Raw genomic sequence first — 18,326 nt, forward strand, 5'->3', positions numbered from 1 at the left:
CCCCCCCCCGCGGCCGCTTACACAGTAAATTCCAATGTTCATAAAAGCACACAGAAGCTGTATACGTTTTTTGGGAGTTCGATTTATTTTAAATGAACACAAATACAAAATTAAAATCTATAATTGCACACTAAAACCATTATTTCAAAAAAAGAACTATTTCACATAAACCTCTGTTTTTTTACTGGGGCTGGGGCAGTTCAACTTGATTTTTGGGTGGGGGGGTGCCATAGTTTATGGGCGCTGTACGCAATATAGGCGTAGTTCTGTTAGTATAAGACAATAAGATGTACTTTGTTGATACAAAATCTGGAAATTGTGTTTATGAAATAAAAAAATTCCTTTTATTTTCTCCCCAATTTTCAGCGCCCCCCGATGGGTTGATGCACCCTTAGCATTCGCCAAGGGCCGGCCCTGACAAAACCCCTCTAAACCAGCCAACCATTCCAGCCTAATATCTACTGGCTGTTTTTTTCAGCACGGTGCCATGGTAAATGCATGTTTAGGTTCACATAGACTATGACAGTGTTCAGTAGCTGCCAATATACTTACACACAGTATCACTAACAACTGTGTACAGTAAGTTAAGTACAGCCTGCTTGAATGTACTTCGACAGTGAATTGATATTATGAAGTCATCAAACTGTCAGTTTTAAAAGATTCTTTTTTTCCTGAATAACTACCAATAGGTGTTTATATTCTTCATTAATTTACATAAATCACACTGAAATACTTAATATTTAAATCGTTTATTTAGCAGGGACAATGCACATCAATGAACACTTAAAAGAATAAAATGTGTCAAGCGTAAATATGCCATATTTAGCTTTGAGCTCATTTCCATCACATAAAACATTTAAGAACATTTCATTTTACAAACATAGCAAAAACAAATACATGATATGCAAAAAGAGTAAGAGCAGTATACAAGTATTTATCACATGGTAATACAAGCGGCAAGAGAAGATACAAGAGATACATAAAGTGTGAGAGAAGATACCCCTGTATTAAATTGCATTTAGCGGTGATTGCACAGATGTTTGTTTCTCAACCATTCTTTCAGTTGACCTTTGAAGCTATTGAGTGGGACAATCCCGTATCTCAGTTGGGAGCTGGTCAGGGTGCCTGACCAGCCTGACCAGCCTGACCAGCTTGACCAGCCTGACCAGCCTGACCAGCCTGACCAGCTAAATTGGTCTAAGCTGGGTTTTTTCCAGCCGGGTAGGGAGGAGGCTTCCGAGCTCCAACGGATTTGTGGGGGAGTGACTCCAGAGGGAGGGGTGGCGTTGGTTTGGAGTTAAAAAGCCAACCACTGCCTCCATCCCCACAACGTTTGAGCAACCTGCCCTGCACATCACTGTCCGCTCTCTCTGCACACGGCCTGCAGTCAGTTGGTCTGGAAGTTCGGGCTCCTCCGGTGCACTCTGCTCAACTTGCCCCGCTGCAAAGCTCTGTCTCCGGTGTGCAGACATGGCACCGCCACCTGTGCTGCTAATGCTCGCGGTCGTCATGGCATCAGCGCTCGTGCAATCTGCATTCCTCGATGGAATGTGAGTACAATGTTTTTTTTCCCCAAAACTGTCCCAACTCGTGTTATTGTTTGCAAAAGTTTGCTATGTGCGTCCCGTCACGCAGTGTTTGACAGTTGAGATGAAGTTGGCTAAAAGTTAAATTCAATGTGGTGAATGTTTGGCATCACTAAAGGACTTAAAATCCAGCATTGTGTCTTGGAGAGGCAAAAAGTTTTGTTGGCCTCAGGATACTGTAATGCAATATATAGTGGTGTTTGTGTGTGTGTATGTCTCAGAGAGTACCCCCCATCTGCTAGCAATAACCACCATTTGAATTTTAAGCTGCCAACAGGTGTAATTTAACTCAATTTAAGTAATGTACCTAAGTACAATTTTGAGGTAATTGACTCGAGCATATTCATTTAAAGGTGGGGTAGGTACGTTTGAGAAACCGGTTCGAGATAGAATTTTTGTTATATTCCATGGAATGCTCTTAACATCCGATAGCAATGAATATCTTAAGTGCTTTGACAACAAATCCATAAAAGAATTTCATCTGTGGAAGCCGTAGTACTGTAAAAAGCACGACCGGCCTGGCTAAAATAACTGGATGGCCTACCTGCCTGTCAGCCTTCCATCTGTGCACAAACTTATCTCGTGCCCTCATTGGTCATGTGCGCGTTCGTGTGTTGGAGGAGGGGCTCTGAAAGGAAGTAGCAGATTTCTTCCGGCTGTGTATTTTCAAATTCTAGCGCACTCAAGCTGGTTTCTCCAAAATTACCTGCCCCACCTTTTAATGCTACTAATGCAATTCAGAAGTAAATCGTGTACTGTATTTCTACTCCACTACATGTATTTATCTTAGGTTACTCTGCATATTTAGATTAATGATACATTCACAATCTACCCTGCAGCGTACAAAGTAATTACAATTTGTTAAACCTTTACCAGCTTTGATAATACTTGAATGCAGCAATACTCATCAAAACATTGTATTATTCTAAAATGGGCCAATCTGCATAATGAGTACTTGTACTTTTGATACTTTCAGTATATTTTAAGGCCAATACTCTTACTTGAGTAACATTTTGTTTGCAGGACTGTTACTTGTAACCAAGGGTGTAACTTTGGTTTGAGAAGTGGGTGGGGGACACAAAATAGGGGGTCCTCCGCAATGAAACATTGTTCTCGATTTAATTCCATTCCCTGCCTTTCTACAAATATATTAGGGACTATGGTGTTACATGTAAGTAATCCAAGAAAAATGTGTAGTGTATATAATGAGTGCGCAAACTTATCTAGTATCCTATTCATGTGAGCCTGTTTTATTTGATACTCCAAACCATTAGAATATGCTCACAACCAATAACAAATAATTGATATACTCCTCTCTCCTATCTTTATCTTACCTAGTCTGCATTCTTTCTTTTTATTTATGCATATTTTACTAATCACTCCCCTTTTAAACTGTGTTTTTTATTTTTTACTGGGCATTGGAATAATTTAACTTATTTTGAACAACTATATTAAATAGATGGAAATATTTGTTTACAAAGATGACCAAACCGTTTGAGACCCACTGAGATAATTTAGACTAAAGTTTACAATCTAATCGCTCAGCGAGTCCTTTACCTCACCTAAACTGACGTTATCTCAGTCTCATGTTCATGTTGTGTTTGGTGAACACCTGCACAGCGTGGGACTGTGTAGTGTTGTCTCGAATCGCTTATGGCTGCTATGCCTTAACTGGAAGTAATGATAGACCCTCAGCTAGCTAGTTAGCTAGCGACTTCATCTTTCGTGGTAGCAAATCATTACATACTTCTCAATTTACCCAATAAAATGAACAGTGGCTGCTTTTATCACCAGTGGAGTGGAAAGTGTATCAAATATAGAAAAACAGTCACATGTATAACTTTAATTTAAATAGTGCCGTGTTGACTTGGGCTGTCGCAATTGGGCCTGGAAGCCTGTTCTGATGTGAAGCACACCATGTCCTTTTTTTTAACTAATGTAATGTCCTCTTTCTGGCTGCAGTATTTTTGCAGTGACTGTGAGCTCCCGGGTGAGAGGAGGGCAACAGGAGACCCTGTGTGCTCACATCGACGGCCCAACGATGCCCGTCAAAATGACCATCACCCTCGAGATGGGCCCCGGCAAAACCACCATACTCGAGCAGACTGTTGACAAGGACTTCTATCGCTGCTTAAACTTCCAGGTCTGACTCAGCATGTGTACACCCACATTTTGGCAATTTGCAAAGTGTCTTCTCAAATTTCAGTCAAAACAAATAAAATGTACAACTGCTCTTAGTCATTTGCCAAAGTAGAGTATGGAATATCGGGAAGTTGTTGTTAGTGGTTAGATGCATTCATGAGCTTTCAAGGCACGTTCCTCTCGCCCCTAATCAGTCAGCTGGCTCCATGACTGAGGCTTTCAACACCCACATTTTGGAAGTAGTCCGTTATATAATCGCAGTTCCATTAGCAAGTAAAAACACATGACGACATTTCCTGATTAACCATGTCTGTTCTTTTATTTCTCCAAACAGTTATTGTATACAATTATAGGTACAATCTACATTGAAAATACCCCAGTTCTTACCTTACATGGTCCCCTGTTTTGCTTTATGGGGTTTTCCCTTTCTTGTAGTGTTATATAGGTTTGTGTGCATGTAAATGGTCTGCAAAGGGTAAAATCACAAAGTTCCCTCCAGAGGGAGTTTCTCTCCCACCCAGCGCTCCAACACAACACATTGTACATGATAGGCTAAGGGGAGGGACATTTTCGTCATCTCTAAAAGGTTGAACAATCACAACAGAGCTGGCCAGCTAACCAATCAGAGCAGACTGGGCTCTGGTTTCAGACGGAGGGTGAAAAGAGGTGCTGCAGCACAGGCACTATGGGGAAAAATAAAGGCCCTGTTTAACATTAAAGCATGTAAACATGTCACAGTAGAGGCACAAAATACAAATATGAACCTGAAAATCAAGTAACATGTCCTAAGCAGCGGACAGATTATGCTCATTTTCAGTTTGCTCTGATTAGTAAACTGGCTAGCTTCGTTGTGATAGGTCAACCGCTTACAGATTAGCGCTAGTAAATAGAAGCACACGTGTTACAAAGTGATGTCACTTTGTCGCAGAAGTAAATAAAGGAGTCCAAAGGAGGCGTTTTAATGCACAAAAACGTATGCAACCCACTACAGGAAAGACACAACCCCAAAAAGAATAATATGGGCCATGTCACATACCCTCTCTGAAAGATGTATGTTTTCTTCTTCTACAGGTCCCCACAGTGCATCACAGAACTGTGGCATCCATTAATGTCACTATTACGGGTGAGGGTGACTCGTTGAGCAAGAACACCAAAATCCTGATTGAGCGTCCTGCTTTCATCCACATCATCCAGACTGATAAACCCATCTACAAACCTGGACAGAAAGGTTAGTATCACATGTTGTGGTACTTCAGTTTTAGGGTTTCCTGCTGTGTGGTAAAATGACTGCTCTGCTGCAGTCGTACTGTTCATACAGCCCACATTCTCCCCTCTGCAATGCTTACCGATTCAGCTGCACTTGCACAATTTTGGACTACATAATGCTGAGCCACTAGTTGACAACTTTAGGAATTATATCTAAATTCAGCATACAGAAAGATGGTGGTTGAGTTCTTGGTGGAGGTTTAACAAAATCACCAATTAAACGCAGTAAAACCCCACCTAACTTTTAAATGTGCATTAATGTAATGTTATTTTTGTAATCACCACGTTATTGCTAAATTAATATTACCTTGGTATATTTGCTATAAGAAGACGAGACGGGTGTCCTAATATGATACTACTAGTATCTACTGATACAAAAGCCCAAAACACTAAAATTAGGAGAAAAACACTGCACTTTAAAAAATGATGCAAATGACTGACTAAAGTACCCGCATAAACAAAACCCTACAAACTGAAAACGCTGCAAATATAAAAACGCTGCAAGAAGCTCAAATGAAAACAAGGACACTAAAAATGGATGCACAGCTGGAAGAAGAGTGCTTGTTGACGTTAGTCTGTTCCATAATTAAGTGTCATCAGTATATTTGAAATGACTAGGTTGGATACGTTCCCTATAGCTTTCAGCAGATTTACAATAACATTGGAAGGAATCGTGCGACAAAAAAACAACCTAAAGAAACGTTTCTATGGTGACCTCCCCTGCTAGCTTCATTCAGCTTTCATCTGATTGGTTGTGTGTCGAAAGGTCAGTGGTAAAGAAGGTCTTTGTCATCTTTACCATAAAATCCTCTATGATTAGAGCGACCCTACCCACTCCATGGCTCTGGAGGAGCTTCAATAAAACGACTAGTTCAGTGATGTCATCAGGGTTATTTTGTCTTGTGTTTGGGGATTTTTCATGAAAAGCTAGTATTACATACAGGGGTTTTCCAGGCACCAGGGGTATCACTAAAGAATCACTAATTCTACAGAGTAGCATTAAAAAATATACAGTATCCAGTGTTTTGGACCTTTTGTCGCTTACTACTTCAGAGATTCTGCTGATCTAATATTGACTGGTTTTCTTTTAAAATAATTCCCCTAACTTGACAAAGAGGCAGATATTAATTGCTGCAGTGCCTTTTTTAAACATTGTTTCTCATAAACCCTAGACTGTGGCTGACTAGCACTTCCCCGTCTACAGTGTAACGCAATAGGAAAACTTCAGAAATATGCTTTTTAAAATAGCTTCACACAGTCCGCTATCACTAGAAACTTTATCTAAGTTAGGCCTTTAAGAATAGTGCCTTTGTACCATGCAAGTTATCCATCAATGTCCCTCCTCCCACTGGCTGTACTGTAGGGTCTTATTTAATTGATTCTCTGTTTCCCTTACCGATGTTATGTATTGCTGTTTGTGTTTTATGTTCAGAGAAAACATTAATGCTATTTTCTTTTTTGTTTCCTGCTTTTTATTTACAGTCCAATTCCGAATTGCCTCGATGGATTCCAATTTCATTCCTGTAGCCCGACTGGTATGTATATTTATTTGTTATCGCCTTTCAAAATAATTCTATATCGCATGATATATTTAGTTATTCCAACCAGGGAACTTTGCAATCTGGTGCGATTTCTACCAAGCAGTCAATGAATCTGAGGAGCGAGGTCTATTTTGGTTCAGGAGAGTGGGAGGTAAAAGGAGAGCTGTTTGTTGATTTAGAAGACAGCGTGGGCGTGAATCGCCTTGTGGAGTAGTGTGATAAATATGCCGTCAGAGTTCATTTGGCATACACTGGCCGTTTCTCAATGTCGAGTAAACCTGCTGCAGAGCCACTATTTCAAGTATACTACGTCATCGAGTGGAGCTGAAAGACTGTTTAAATCAATCAATCAATCAATCAATCAATCAATCAATCAATCAATCAATCAATCAATCAATGTTTATTTATATAGCCCAATATCACAAATGTTACATTTGTCTCAGTGGTCTTCACAGTGTGTACAGAATGCATGTTAAATGCCCTGCATTCGGCGCCACTTGATGATGTAGTATACTCGACATTGAGAAACGGCCACTGCATCTGACCCAAACATCTGAATCAATACAGGTGAAATAAATTCAAATGTATCGTATCAGGCCGGTAGGAAGCTAAAAGTAGTTAATTTAGCTGTGATATTGTAAACCATTTCAAATGCTCTGAATGCTATCAAACTGCATCCAAAACTATGACTGTTTTAATTTAAGGGAATGAAAGTGTCTTTTTTTAAATGTTGATATTCTGTATTTTGCACTTTGGTGTCTGTTCAACCAGGTAAATCTTGCCAATTACCCAGTACTCCTCCTGTTTGTGGATTGTTAATTTTTGCTATTGAAAAAGCTAATGATTTATATTCCGTGAATTTGCTTTACAGTTGTATTCTTCTTGCATATAATGTACAAATTCTACATGCAACTGAAAATGTTCTTTTCTTTTTCAGTACAAAGTGGTGGAGCTCCAGGTAAGAATGAAACAAAGTTATAGTATGAGAAGCTGTCTCTAATGCTTGCTGTATAAGACCCTTATACACATTGCGTGCTAATTCTATAATTCTATACTAATAGAGTACATAAATGCAGTGTTTTATTTTGAGAACATTTTAAAGGCCCTGTTGGCAGGATTTAAACATTGTTTCTGGCTTTTCATTTGATCATGGCGACCCCTAGTTGTAGTGCCAAACATACAATCCAATCATCAAACATTGACATGAACTTACACTAACTTTCACAAGTATTATAATGTCTTTATACAAACTTCCATCCGAATATTTTAAAAGATGTAACTATTACAGGAAAAATGGAAAATCCATAAGGTTTTTGTTGCCTTATTATAGATAGATTGTAGATACCATGAGACACCGCAGTTCACAGTTCTAAACTCAACCTCAAATGTGCCTCTGCCTTCATGTAGGATCCCAATTCAAATCGCATTGCTCAGTGGTTGGATAGGAACCTTGTTAGCGGTATCCTTGATATTTCCCACCCCATGATTCCTGAGGCGGTTCAGGGAAGCTACGTGATCACTGCCACAACGGACCAAGGAGAGCAAATATTTCACAGCTTTGACATCAAGGAATACGGTCTGCTGCAGTTATTTGCTGAATATTACCAAAATGATTGATATGTTTGATCTATGTTCCTTTTCAGCAGTTCAATTTTTAAATCATTTTCCTCTCCTTCAGTTTTGCCAAAATATGAGGTAAAGGTTGAACTGCCCAATGTGATCTCCATCCTGGACAAGGAGGCAACGCTAAAGATTTGTGGAAAGTGAGTGTCTCACATCAAGGACCTGACAGTGGTTAGCAATGGCAATGAAGTTTAGCACAGTGGCTATTTTATTAAAAAGATATGTAATTCTCCTCAATTTTGGTATAACGAAAAGGAAAGCTCTACTGGTACTGCTGCATTTTTTTGCAAGAGTATAAAACTGTTTTAGGCAATGGTGTCTGAGTGTGCGTTTCACACAGAAAACCGTTCTCTGGTATCTGAAGGCCAACACCCCAATAGTCCAAAACATGTCCCACTGGACCGAAAGCTCATTCGTCCTATGGCCCATTGCTTCACAAATACACATTCTTAACGACACAAACAGCAGCGTATAGCTATTACAAACCACATAGCAACAAACCTTAATTATTGTAAAGTTATTTGGGGATTTTTGGGCTTTTTTCAATGTTTGCCCAAATATGAGAGGCTTGAGGGCAAGAGAGGACGCATAGACGGCTCTTTCCTATTTGTTTGTATTTATTTCTCTTTTCAACAGTTGACTTATGTAGATCTATATAGTAATTTTCCAGGTAGAAAACCTTAAAAACAATAGAAAAACACAAATGTAGTAACATGTTAGATAATAGAGAATGCCATACAAACAAACAAACTGAGCATAAACAATTCAGCCATCTGAATCGAATTAGATTTTAAATGTTGTCTTAACAATAAAAGTGTTTCCTACTATAGCAAAAAATTAGGAATGCCGTTTGAGATTTATTATAGGTCAGGTACAAATATCACGGATGGGGTGAAAATATTAAGGTGAGTCAATCGGAGGCTGAGTAGGGACTTTCATGTCTTAATCATGGATGGAAGGAAAATAAAAGTGTACGTATTTTTGGAGCAATGGTCGTTTTTCTTTGGTAAAGAAATTAGCAGTTTGTGTGTACTGTTAAGTGCGATTCTTAATAAATAAGAGCTTTCGGAGCTTAATGAACATTAACGTATTGTACTGCAATAAATACACATTTTAAATGTCCATTTATCCATTCCTGAAGAGCATTCCTCAATCTGTGTGCCCCCTCCTGCAGATACACCTATGGGAAACCAGTTGTCGGTTCAGTCAAGGCAGTTTTTTGCAAATTGCTACCCAAATGTCCTGGTTTGTAAGGGAGGAGGAAATAGATATCTGCAAAACTTATGAACTGCAGGTGAGTACCCCAGATTAATAAAAGACATGCTGTTATTTCACTCTTTAATTCTATTTGGTTTGAAATTGACTTGTGCTATTATCTTCCAGACTGACAAAGCTGGCTGTGCTACACAAACTGTGAACTTGGCAGTGTTTCAACTCAACTGGAGCATGAACTATGTCAGCTTTGAGTTGAATGCAGAATTGGAGGAGTACGGCACAGGTAGCTTGGCTGTTTACACAGCAGCATTGACTGTTCATTGAGAAATCACCATTATTTCCTGATGAGCTGTGATCTGTATGTTTTCTACCATTTAGGAGTCATTCTTACAGGCACTGGGCGCACCAGCTTCAGCGCTATTGTCAGAACTGTTACATTCGAGGACGTACCTGAAGCATACATGCCTGGCATCTTGTTCGAGGGAAAGGTATTTAGTCTCGAGAGAGACCACTGGGAGCTACCATATAGATGCCCGTCACCACACCACATGATACATATTTATTCATATCCATGCTAGACTAGTGGATAGTTAGCGATACCACAGTTTGGGAAATTATCCACAAACAGTTAGGAGGGTATCTTTGAAAAAATGCATTGCGTTACATTGACCTGTAAAGAAAAATAAATGTAATTAGTAACCTAATCTGAGTATCTAAATATAAAGGGAAATGTAACCAGATGTGTTACTTTTGGATAACCTCAATATCAAATAAATAAAAGATAAAAAATATCAATAAGATGTTTTTTATTTTAATGTAACCTTAGAAAAGAGAAGAACAAGATATTTAAAAATGTGTCTTTCATAAGCAATTCAGGCAGTACTGTAATGCATGTTTAAAAAAGTCTGTATTCTGAGCTGACAGAAAATGCTCTGTTTTAGTTTTATATATACAGTTTAGCTCACGCGCACACTATTTTATGAACATATAGGTCACCTACTGAATATAAAGTAGGCCATTATCGCCATTGCTCATAGGCTAGCTTATACTGCATAAATATTTACCATATGAACATGAATATTCCTATCACACAGAGGACCAGAGGGAATAACCCCTTTAGGCTTAAAACCCTTAAATGACCAGCATCGCAAAGTGTACAATTTTAGTGTTACAGTACTTGAAAGTGTCACTTTGTTGAATGGATGAAGATCTTTTAGCTTCTGCTTTCTCACTTATTACAGGTCAAAGTGATCGGTCCAGACAACAAAAGCTGTCACCAATGAGGCCGTGTATGTGTCTGTGGTCCTGCTGGCAACTCTCAAGCAGTCAAGCTGATTACAGGCACGAATGGCAAGGCTTCGTTTTCTTTTGACACCACCCTCTGGAAGAACAATGTGAATCTACAGGTTGGTTACTGCAGCATAATGAATTCAGTTCAAGAGCTTCCTATTTATAACCAATTCTCTATTGATCAATTATACAATCCATATCTAGTTAAAGAAACTTTCCACCCTATTGATCATGTTGGAGGTGAACAAGATTATCTTTTATTTAATTAATCCCATTTTGAGATCATTAAGGTTCATATGTAATAGTTAAAAGGTATATAGAGTGCAGGGATAAGGCCTCACAATCTGGAAAAGACTTGGTAATTTACCCCTTCCGGTTACATTGTCTCAAAGTTTTTTTCCAATGTGTTTGTGGTTTAGCAGCCTGAAAAAAAGTTCTGTGGCTAACACAAGTTTACGAGATTTTCATATTTGGTTTCTATGATATAAAATATGTCAGTAAGTACCCCACCTGCCGTATGTCCCAAAGCTTCTGTGAGTCAGAAAAAATGGCGGTTTTGCTTCCATCATGTCGTTTTGTTATTGCTTTTTACTTGTTTACCGCTGATTCTGTTTACTCTTCAAAAATCATAAAGTGGTGTTAATATGTGGAGATTATCCTGTGTAAAAAACTTGTGTTGGCCACAATGCTTATTTTCTGCATTAGACGGAAATTCAATAAGGAAATCCTGTTGCTTTTTGACGAGAGAACCCTTGAGATGCTCGACTTCAAAAATACGTCAATACTGCACCTTTCTATAAGTGAAGGCGGTTGTTTTAAAACCTGAGATGTGATTGTTTGGTCTACAGGCTCGATCCAGAGAGACGGAAGTGAATGAGCCGTATGTTGCCAGGCGTGCGCAAACCAGTGTACAGGACTGCATACCACAACGTCATAGAATTTTACTCCACGAGCAGTAGTTTCCTGAAACTCATGCAGGTGAACGGGAAGCTGGCTTGTGACAAAGACGCAACGGTGCGTGCTCAGTACATCATCGATGGGAGGGATTTGAAGGACGACCAGGAGATCCTCCAAATCTTTTACCTGGTAAGACTTGTGTAATAAGTTATGAGGTACTGTCAGTATTAGCTCATTGTAATTACCAGTGTTGCAAAAGATCATCCACATGTTGCTAGCTTTTTGCTTGTTGCTGAAGCACACTTACAGACTGGGAAAGTTAGTTGCAAAATGTCATGGGTTGTTTGCGTTGTTGTCTAGTTGGACAGTCTTTTGTTTTTCTAATTTACTATCTGACTGAACTTGAAAGACTGTAGGATGCATTGCAAAACTATATCTAAAAGTAATTATTTAATTGATCTGCCTGCGTCATGTTTCTTCGTAGGTGATGTCCAGGGGTGGAATTGTTCAGCATGGCAGTCTCCCAGTTGCTGTTTCAACCGGAAATTGGTAATAACAACTGCTACTTAAACTAAGATGGGCATCAAACATTGATTAGTCTGGTCATGATTGTATTATATTATTGTCAGCAGATGCCAATCACAAGGTAGCCACGCCCAAAATGCACAACCTACTTCATTGTCTATTTGACTCTAAATGGGATCATAATGTACACAATTAACATCATGATGTATTAAAGATTATTAAAACTACTCATTAAACCATAAACTCATAAAGAATATATTACCAAATTATTATATCAGGGACTTTTTTTTCATAGACTTCTTGGCATTCAGACTTTTTGCAACCAGTGGAGTCTCCACCTGGTGGGCATTTAAAAAGAAGAAATATGTATGTGCCTATTGGTACCTACATTAGCATCAGGCTACTTCCGCAGGTTATTATATTATGTTGAATGAGAAGAGTACATTATTTGTGTTTGCTTATTGTGATAATTTGATGATGATATGTAATTTATTTTTCTCTCTGTGTGTCATGGTTCAGTCAACAAAGGAGAGTTGTCTGTGCCACTGCGTCAGGTTACAAACCTGGCACCTTTTGCCCAGGTGGTCATTTATACTGTGATGCCCAAAGGGGAGCTTGTGGCCGATAGCATGGACTTCCCAATCAGTCTCTGCCTCAATAACAAGGTATTCAACTTCATGGTTTTAAAGTCTTTACCATACAGTAGGGTCTTTACTTCTTCACTTCTTTTGGGCTGTCAAACTAATGCTTCCCTACCTCGGTGTCTTCTCTGCAGGTGTCTCTGAGGTTCTCCTCTCTCCAGGAGCTTCCAGCAGAGAAGACCACGCTCACCCTGCAGGCTCACCCAGGCTCCATGTGCTCCGTCAGAGCCATCGACCAGAGCGTCCTGCTGCTGCAGAAAGAGCAGGAACTCACTGTTGACTCGGTATATGAAACCATATCATATATTTACGCACACCTGAGCATGATGTTTTTAATGCTTAAAACAAGGCATGGATTTAAAAGGAGCTAGAAGTTAAATAGTATAGATAGAAAACAAGGATTCTCATTACGCAACATACGGTTGCACAACCAAATGTCGTTGTAGCCTAGTCCATTATGCTAGACATGGAAACTCGATGGAACAGAGAGAAAGAAACGTTACAAATCGACCTAGTTAACATTTATTTAGCTTCCTCTTAATACTGGAGTCAAGTGCAATAGCATGATATGGATGATAGTATGATATTGGATGATACTACAGTATAGCCCCTGAAATATCATTTGAATTGATCAGTAATGATCCCCTCCCTAAGGACCTTTAATTTTTTTTAAGATGATTTAAAAGGAAAAAATATGTTGTATTAGGGAACATGATGATGATGTTGACCTCTACTTGGACTGATCTTTACCTTCTGTGTAAACTGATGACTTACCCTGGCTCATGTGTGTTTTTATGCAGGTGTACAGCCAGTTGCCTGTGCAAAAGCTCTCAGGATACAGCTATGAGCTTGCAGACGATGAGTTCAATCGCTGCACACGTTTCTGCCAAGGCCAAGGCCTGGAATCAGGCCCTTTGATAGTAGCCCATTCTACTTTCAAGAGAACGATCAGAAGAATGACGTCTACAACATTTTTAAAGTGAAACATGTCATTTTTTTATTGGTTTTAAATAATGGGCTGTAGATATTGAGATTGATAGATATAACATTAATTTTGAAGGAGAAAATGTATCCTTTTGTAATTTATGTCAGGGTAATTTAACGGTTGTGGCTGCGTTATAAATTTGTGATCAATCATATACAAAATATGACTTCATATTTGCATGTTAACTAATAATCTCTCTCTTTCCCCTTCTAGGGAATCGGGGATCAAAATTGTGACCAACTCCGATATTAGAAAACCTAATGACTGCATTCCAAGGCACTATTTCGAGAGTATGTTTTATAGTTTGCTACTGATATTGTCCATTATTATTGACAGTAGGGCAAGAAATATAATATAATGTACACTATTACAGCACTGATTCTTGAGGTAAGTTACAAAACAAGTTTAAATACAACCCTTATTTGAATGTGGTATATTTATTAGACCAAGGAATGAGCCAACTAATCAGGTAAGGGGAACACCTTTTTTGATAAAAACACTTTTTAGTACAATTGATTTTTTTTATTCATTTCCTAACTTGATATTGTCAACTCCGTCAGATACACCTGACATGCCATTTGTATTAAATTAATTCAACAAGAGTTCTTAAATATCTGATTATGGTGTTTATATAATCCATAATCTAAGGCAAAAAATATCATTGTATGACATTTGGCTGATGTTATTATATATAAACACATTTAACAAGAGTAGCAGTTATTTAACCAAATTACAAAAACCTTCTTCTGACGGTCTTGACAAATTACTGATTCTGATGAACACTTGCTATTAGTATTATTAATTAAAAATATTATTAAAAAACACAATTCACATTTACTTTTTTATAAAGTGTCAAATGTGATGTAACTATTACTTTCATTTCATATTTATATGTATGCATTTTATAGCATTAATAAACACTTTTTTCTTGGCTGACATGGAGCTACCTTTTGACACGCATGTGTTTTTGGGTACAAGAGTCTAGCAATTTGCTAAAAATTCCAATGAAAGAGAAACTGTTTTGTACCTTATCTCAATCAGAGGTGTTTTGCGCCACAGCAGACGCAGAAGTGGAAGGGGATGTGCCAGCAGTGGCGTTTTTTATATGTACACAAAGTGATGGGAAACGAACCACTTAGATATAGACTTCTGGTGCTTTTTTAAAACACGTAAAGAAATTGCTGTAGGCTATCCATGGTTCCGATAGAGAGGGGGGGGGGGGGAACACAGACACTCATAACCGAGGTCACAATATCAAATCGATCCAGCAGAGCAATAGGCTCTGTGCACAAGATGGCGTCTATCATAGGCAAAACACAGAAGGGTCAACAAAAGATATGACATAAATAACTTACCAAAGCTGAAGTAGATGGTCAACTTCATTCTTTTCTTTCCGTTTTAACTGATTTTAATCGCTATACACTGCTCTCTTCAACTACAAATACTATTTTCGCGGCACACGTACTTACAACCAATCAGCTCTCTGAATTATGAGATGACCTTTGGTAGGTATGTCACGTATGTCAGCACCTATGGTCAGCACACTGCCCCTATGGTGATTATTTTGTTGCCGCATACATCGAATAGAAAAATACTCTGAGCATGCGCAGTGTAGTGTTTTACAGACACACCATTAATTTTGACAGCAGAGAGAGGGGCTAGATCGGGGCTTGTCCCAACATCGCTCAACACGGCTCAATAGGCCACACTGTGGACACTAATTGGAAGAACGCAAGACTAAAACAGCAATGTAGAGGACGAATCAGATGACTAAACATGATCTTAAAATATATTTGTATATTGTTTTTTGCAAATTTTTTTAATTATTATTTGCATTATCTTCTGCTGACACTAGGTGGTGCTTAATTCGATTGTTGTTTTTTTATTTGTGTGTTCCCAGGGCTAAACTCTCCGATCATGGCCATGGCACAAAGTACAGGTGGTGAAGAGAAGCAGAAGAAAGAGACTCTCAGGACATTCTTCCCCTGAAACCTGGATCTGGGACCTAGTTTCTGTGGGGTAATAATAACAACATATATGAATAGGAAGAAAAAATAAGACATTTGTGACTTTCAAACGTGCGTGTGCGCAAACACATTACGTTTAACAGGCATTTTTCTTACTGACATTCAAGGTGCCCAGTGAAATAAACCTAATGACACAAATGTGTTACAGTCATTCATGGTGCCCAGTGGATGTATCCTTATTACTATTTTTCTTGTGCCGCTGTCATCATAATTCAAATGTATCCAATACTTTGTTTATAACTAAATACCTGCAAAACTAAGCCCCAGAAGTACTTTTCATCTGTGTTATTGCTTATTAGCTAATTTTGTTGAGAAAGTTGTGCCCAGACAAAGCCTGATATTCCAAACTTTGTGTTTAACTTCAGACAGAAGCTAACATTTGTAGTTTTTGACTTAATATCTTAGCAACTACTGGATGTTTTATCAGGATGTTTTGTATTTACTTAACAACTTTAACAAATGATACATGCTAATAGTGAACGTGGTTAACATTATACCTGCTTGATATTAGCAATTTAGCATTGACAGTGTTAGCATGCTGATGTTAGCATTAACTCAAAGCACTTCACAGAGCTGCTGGCATAGCTGTAGACCTTTTGTTTTGTGAGAAGTTGTTTTCTTGGGCAGGAATGAAGTTCCATTTCAACCAAATGCACTATTTATTGATCATTTCAGCTGTACTAAAGAATATTTACACTGAAATGTACTGAGCACTTAAATCTCATGTGCAGTAGCAATGCATGGAATTTGCTAAGCATATGTATTTTTTCGTGTTACTTTTTGATTTGACTCTGCTTGTTTGTTTGTTTGAACAGAGACAGTGGCTCAGTGAACGTGGAGAAGACGGTCCCTGACACCATCACTAAGTGGGCAGCTGGAGCGTTCTGCGTCTCATCTGTGGGCTTCGGCGTGCGCCCAACGTGGCGCTTGTCGCCTTCCAGGCCGTTCTTTGTCAGTCTCACCCTGCCCTACTCGTCATCCGAGGGAGGTGTTTACACTTAAAGCAACAGTCTTCAACTATCTCTCCCAAGTGCATTATGGTAAATATTCTATCTGTTGCAGATGTAATTGATTTGAATGGATACACGTAGGACTGTGGATAGGGTAGTTCAAATTGTCTTTTTTAAAAATTATTGTTTTTATATGTTTAGTTATTTGTTTAGTGTCGTGGAAAGTCCCCATTAATCAACTGTCACAAAAACAGTAAATGTGGCAGCTTTAGCCAACATGCTAATTTCCAGCTGTTGTCCCCGGCCGGATGATAATGGACATGTATTTTATATATTTAATTTCTGATTATGTTTGTCTTTGATTGTGTCTGCAGGTTAAAACCACTCTGGCTGATTCCGACCAGTACACCTCCATAAACTGCGACGGCTGCAGTACAGTGTGTGTTTGTGCGGGGAGGAGAGCAGGACTTTCTCGTGGATTGTAACTCCAACCACCCTAGGTAGGCTACTGATGGCTGGCGCATTCCGCTTAGAAACATGAACATGCTATTGCAAATTATACAGTATGGGTTTTTTTTCACGTAGTTTCCATATATCTTTGGTGGTCGTGGAAAGAGCTTAATTCTTTTTACAGGACATTAAAACGAGAGTTTGGCCTTTTTGACCATTTAAAGCTCCTGAAAAACCATGATTAGAAGTATTGCTTAGTAACATTAGATTTGTATGACTAAAAAGAGCACTAAAAAGTGAATATATGCTGTAAAAAACATCCTTATTGATTTTGAATCCACCTATTATCTTTTTAATTAAACTCCTGATAGTTCAAAACATGTGACATCACATTTTGCTAAGTGAGCTTTTCCCTTTTCAACGATGTGAAAATAATCACCAGAAAGAAATACACCCAAAAATCTCTCATCTGAAATATCCATAATTATTTTGTAATTTGTCATACATAGGGTGTTAATTAAGATTCAAATTTCTGATTGAAAAATATCAATTATAAGGTTTTCTAGATATTTCTGGTAACATTGTTTCCAAAAACTATGGAAACGACATCCATATTGGAGATTAATATTTAATATAGATTAATTATTAATATAGTATAATAATGATAATCATGAAACACTGTGTTGTGGCTTGAAGTAGTGATGTCTAGAACACTAAAACACCTAATATGGTCCTAATGTGTAAGGTTCAATGTTCTTTTTTGGGGCACCTTGGCACCAATACGTTCTGGATTTGAATTTAATATCTGTGCAAGATATCAGCTTTCAGCTTCAATAAAAAAATGTCTGACTGTTTCAGATATTATTCATTTTAGTCACGGTCAGTTTACCTCATAATTACGGCAAATAATACTTCCGAGTGGCTTTTGTTGCTAATAATATAATGCAATCTTCTCATCTTTATAATTGAATACTAATTGTTTGTTCCGTCAATGCTAAACTTCCACTCTCAGTGACATAGATGAGACAGAACAAGCTAATTAATCTGCTTTAAGGGCACTGACAGCTTTTTGCGTCAGCACTGCTGGAAGCAAAGACAGCGGCTTGTTGTTTTACCGCTGCCTGGTCTGAAAGCTGAGGATTTCTATCAGCCTCCATCAGCAGTGATGGAGACGCGGCTCTGATGAAT

At 38.4% G+C, this 18,326-nt stretch overlaps 1 pseudogene; it reads left to right on the forward strand.

The window, feature by feature from the left end:
* The first annotated feature begins 1,374 nt into the window (after window positions 1-1,374).
* LOC117448498 (alpha-2-macroglobulin-P-like) lies at window positions 1,375-18,158 on the forward strand (annotated as a pseudogene).
* The last annotated feature ends 168 nt before the right edge of the window (window positions 18,159-18,326 follow it).

The sequence above is a fragment of the Pseudochaenichthys georgianus genome, chromosome 6, assembly GCF_902827115.2.
Source record: "Pseudochaenichthys georgianus chromosome 6, fPseGeo1.2, whole genome shotgun sequence".
In the NCBI taxonomy this organism is placed as follows: Eukaryota; Metazoa; Chordata; class Actinopteri; order Perciformes; family Channichthyidae; genus Pseudochaenichthys; species Pseudochaenichthys georgianus.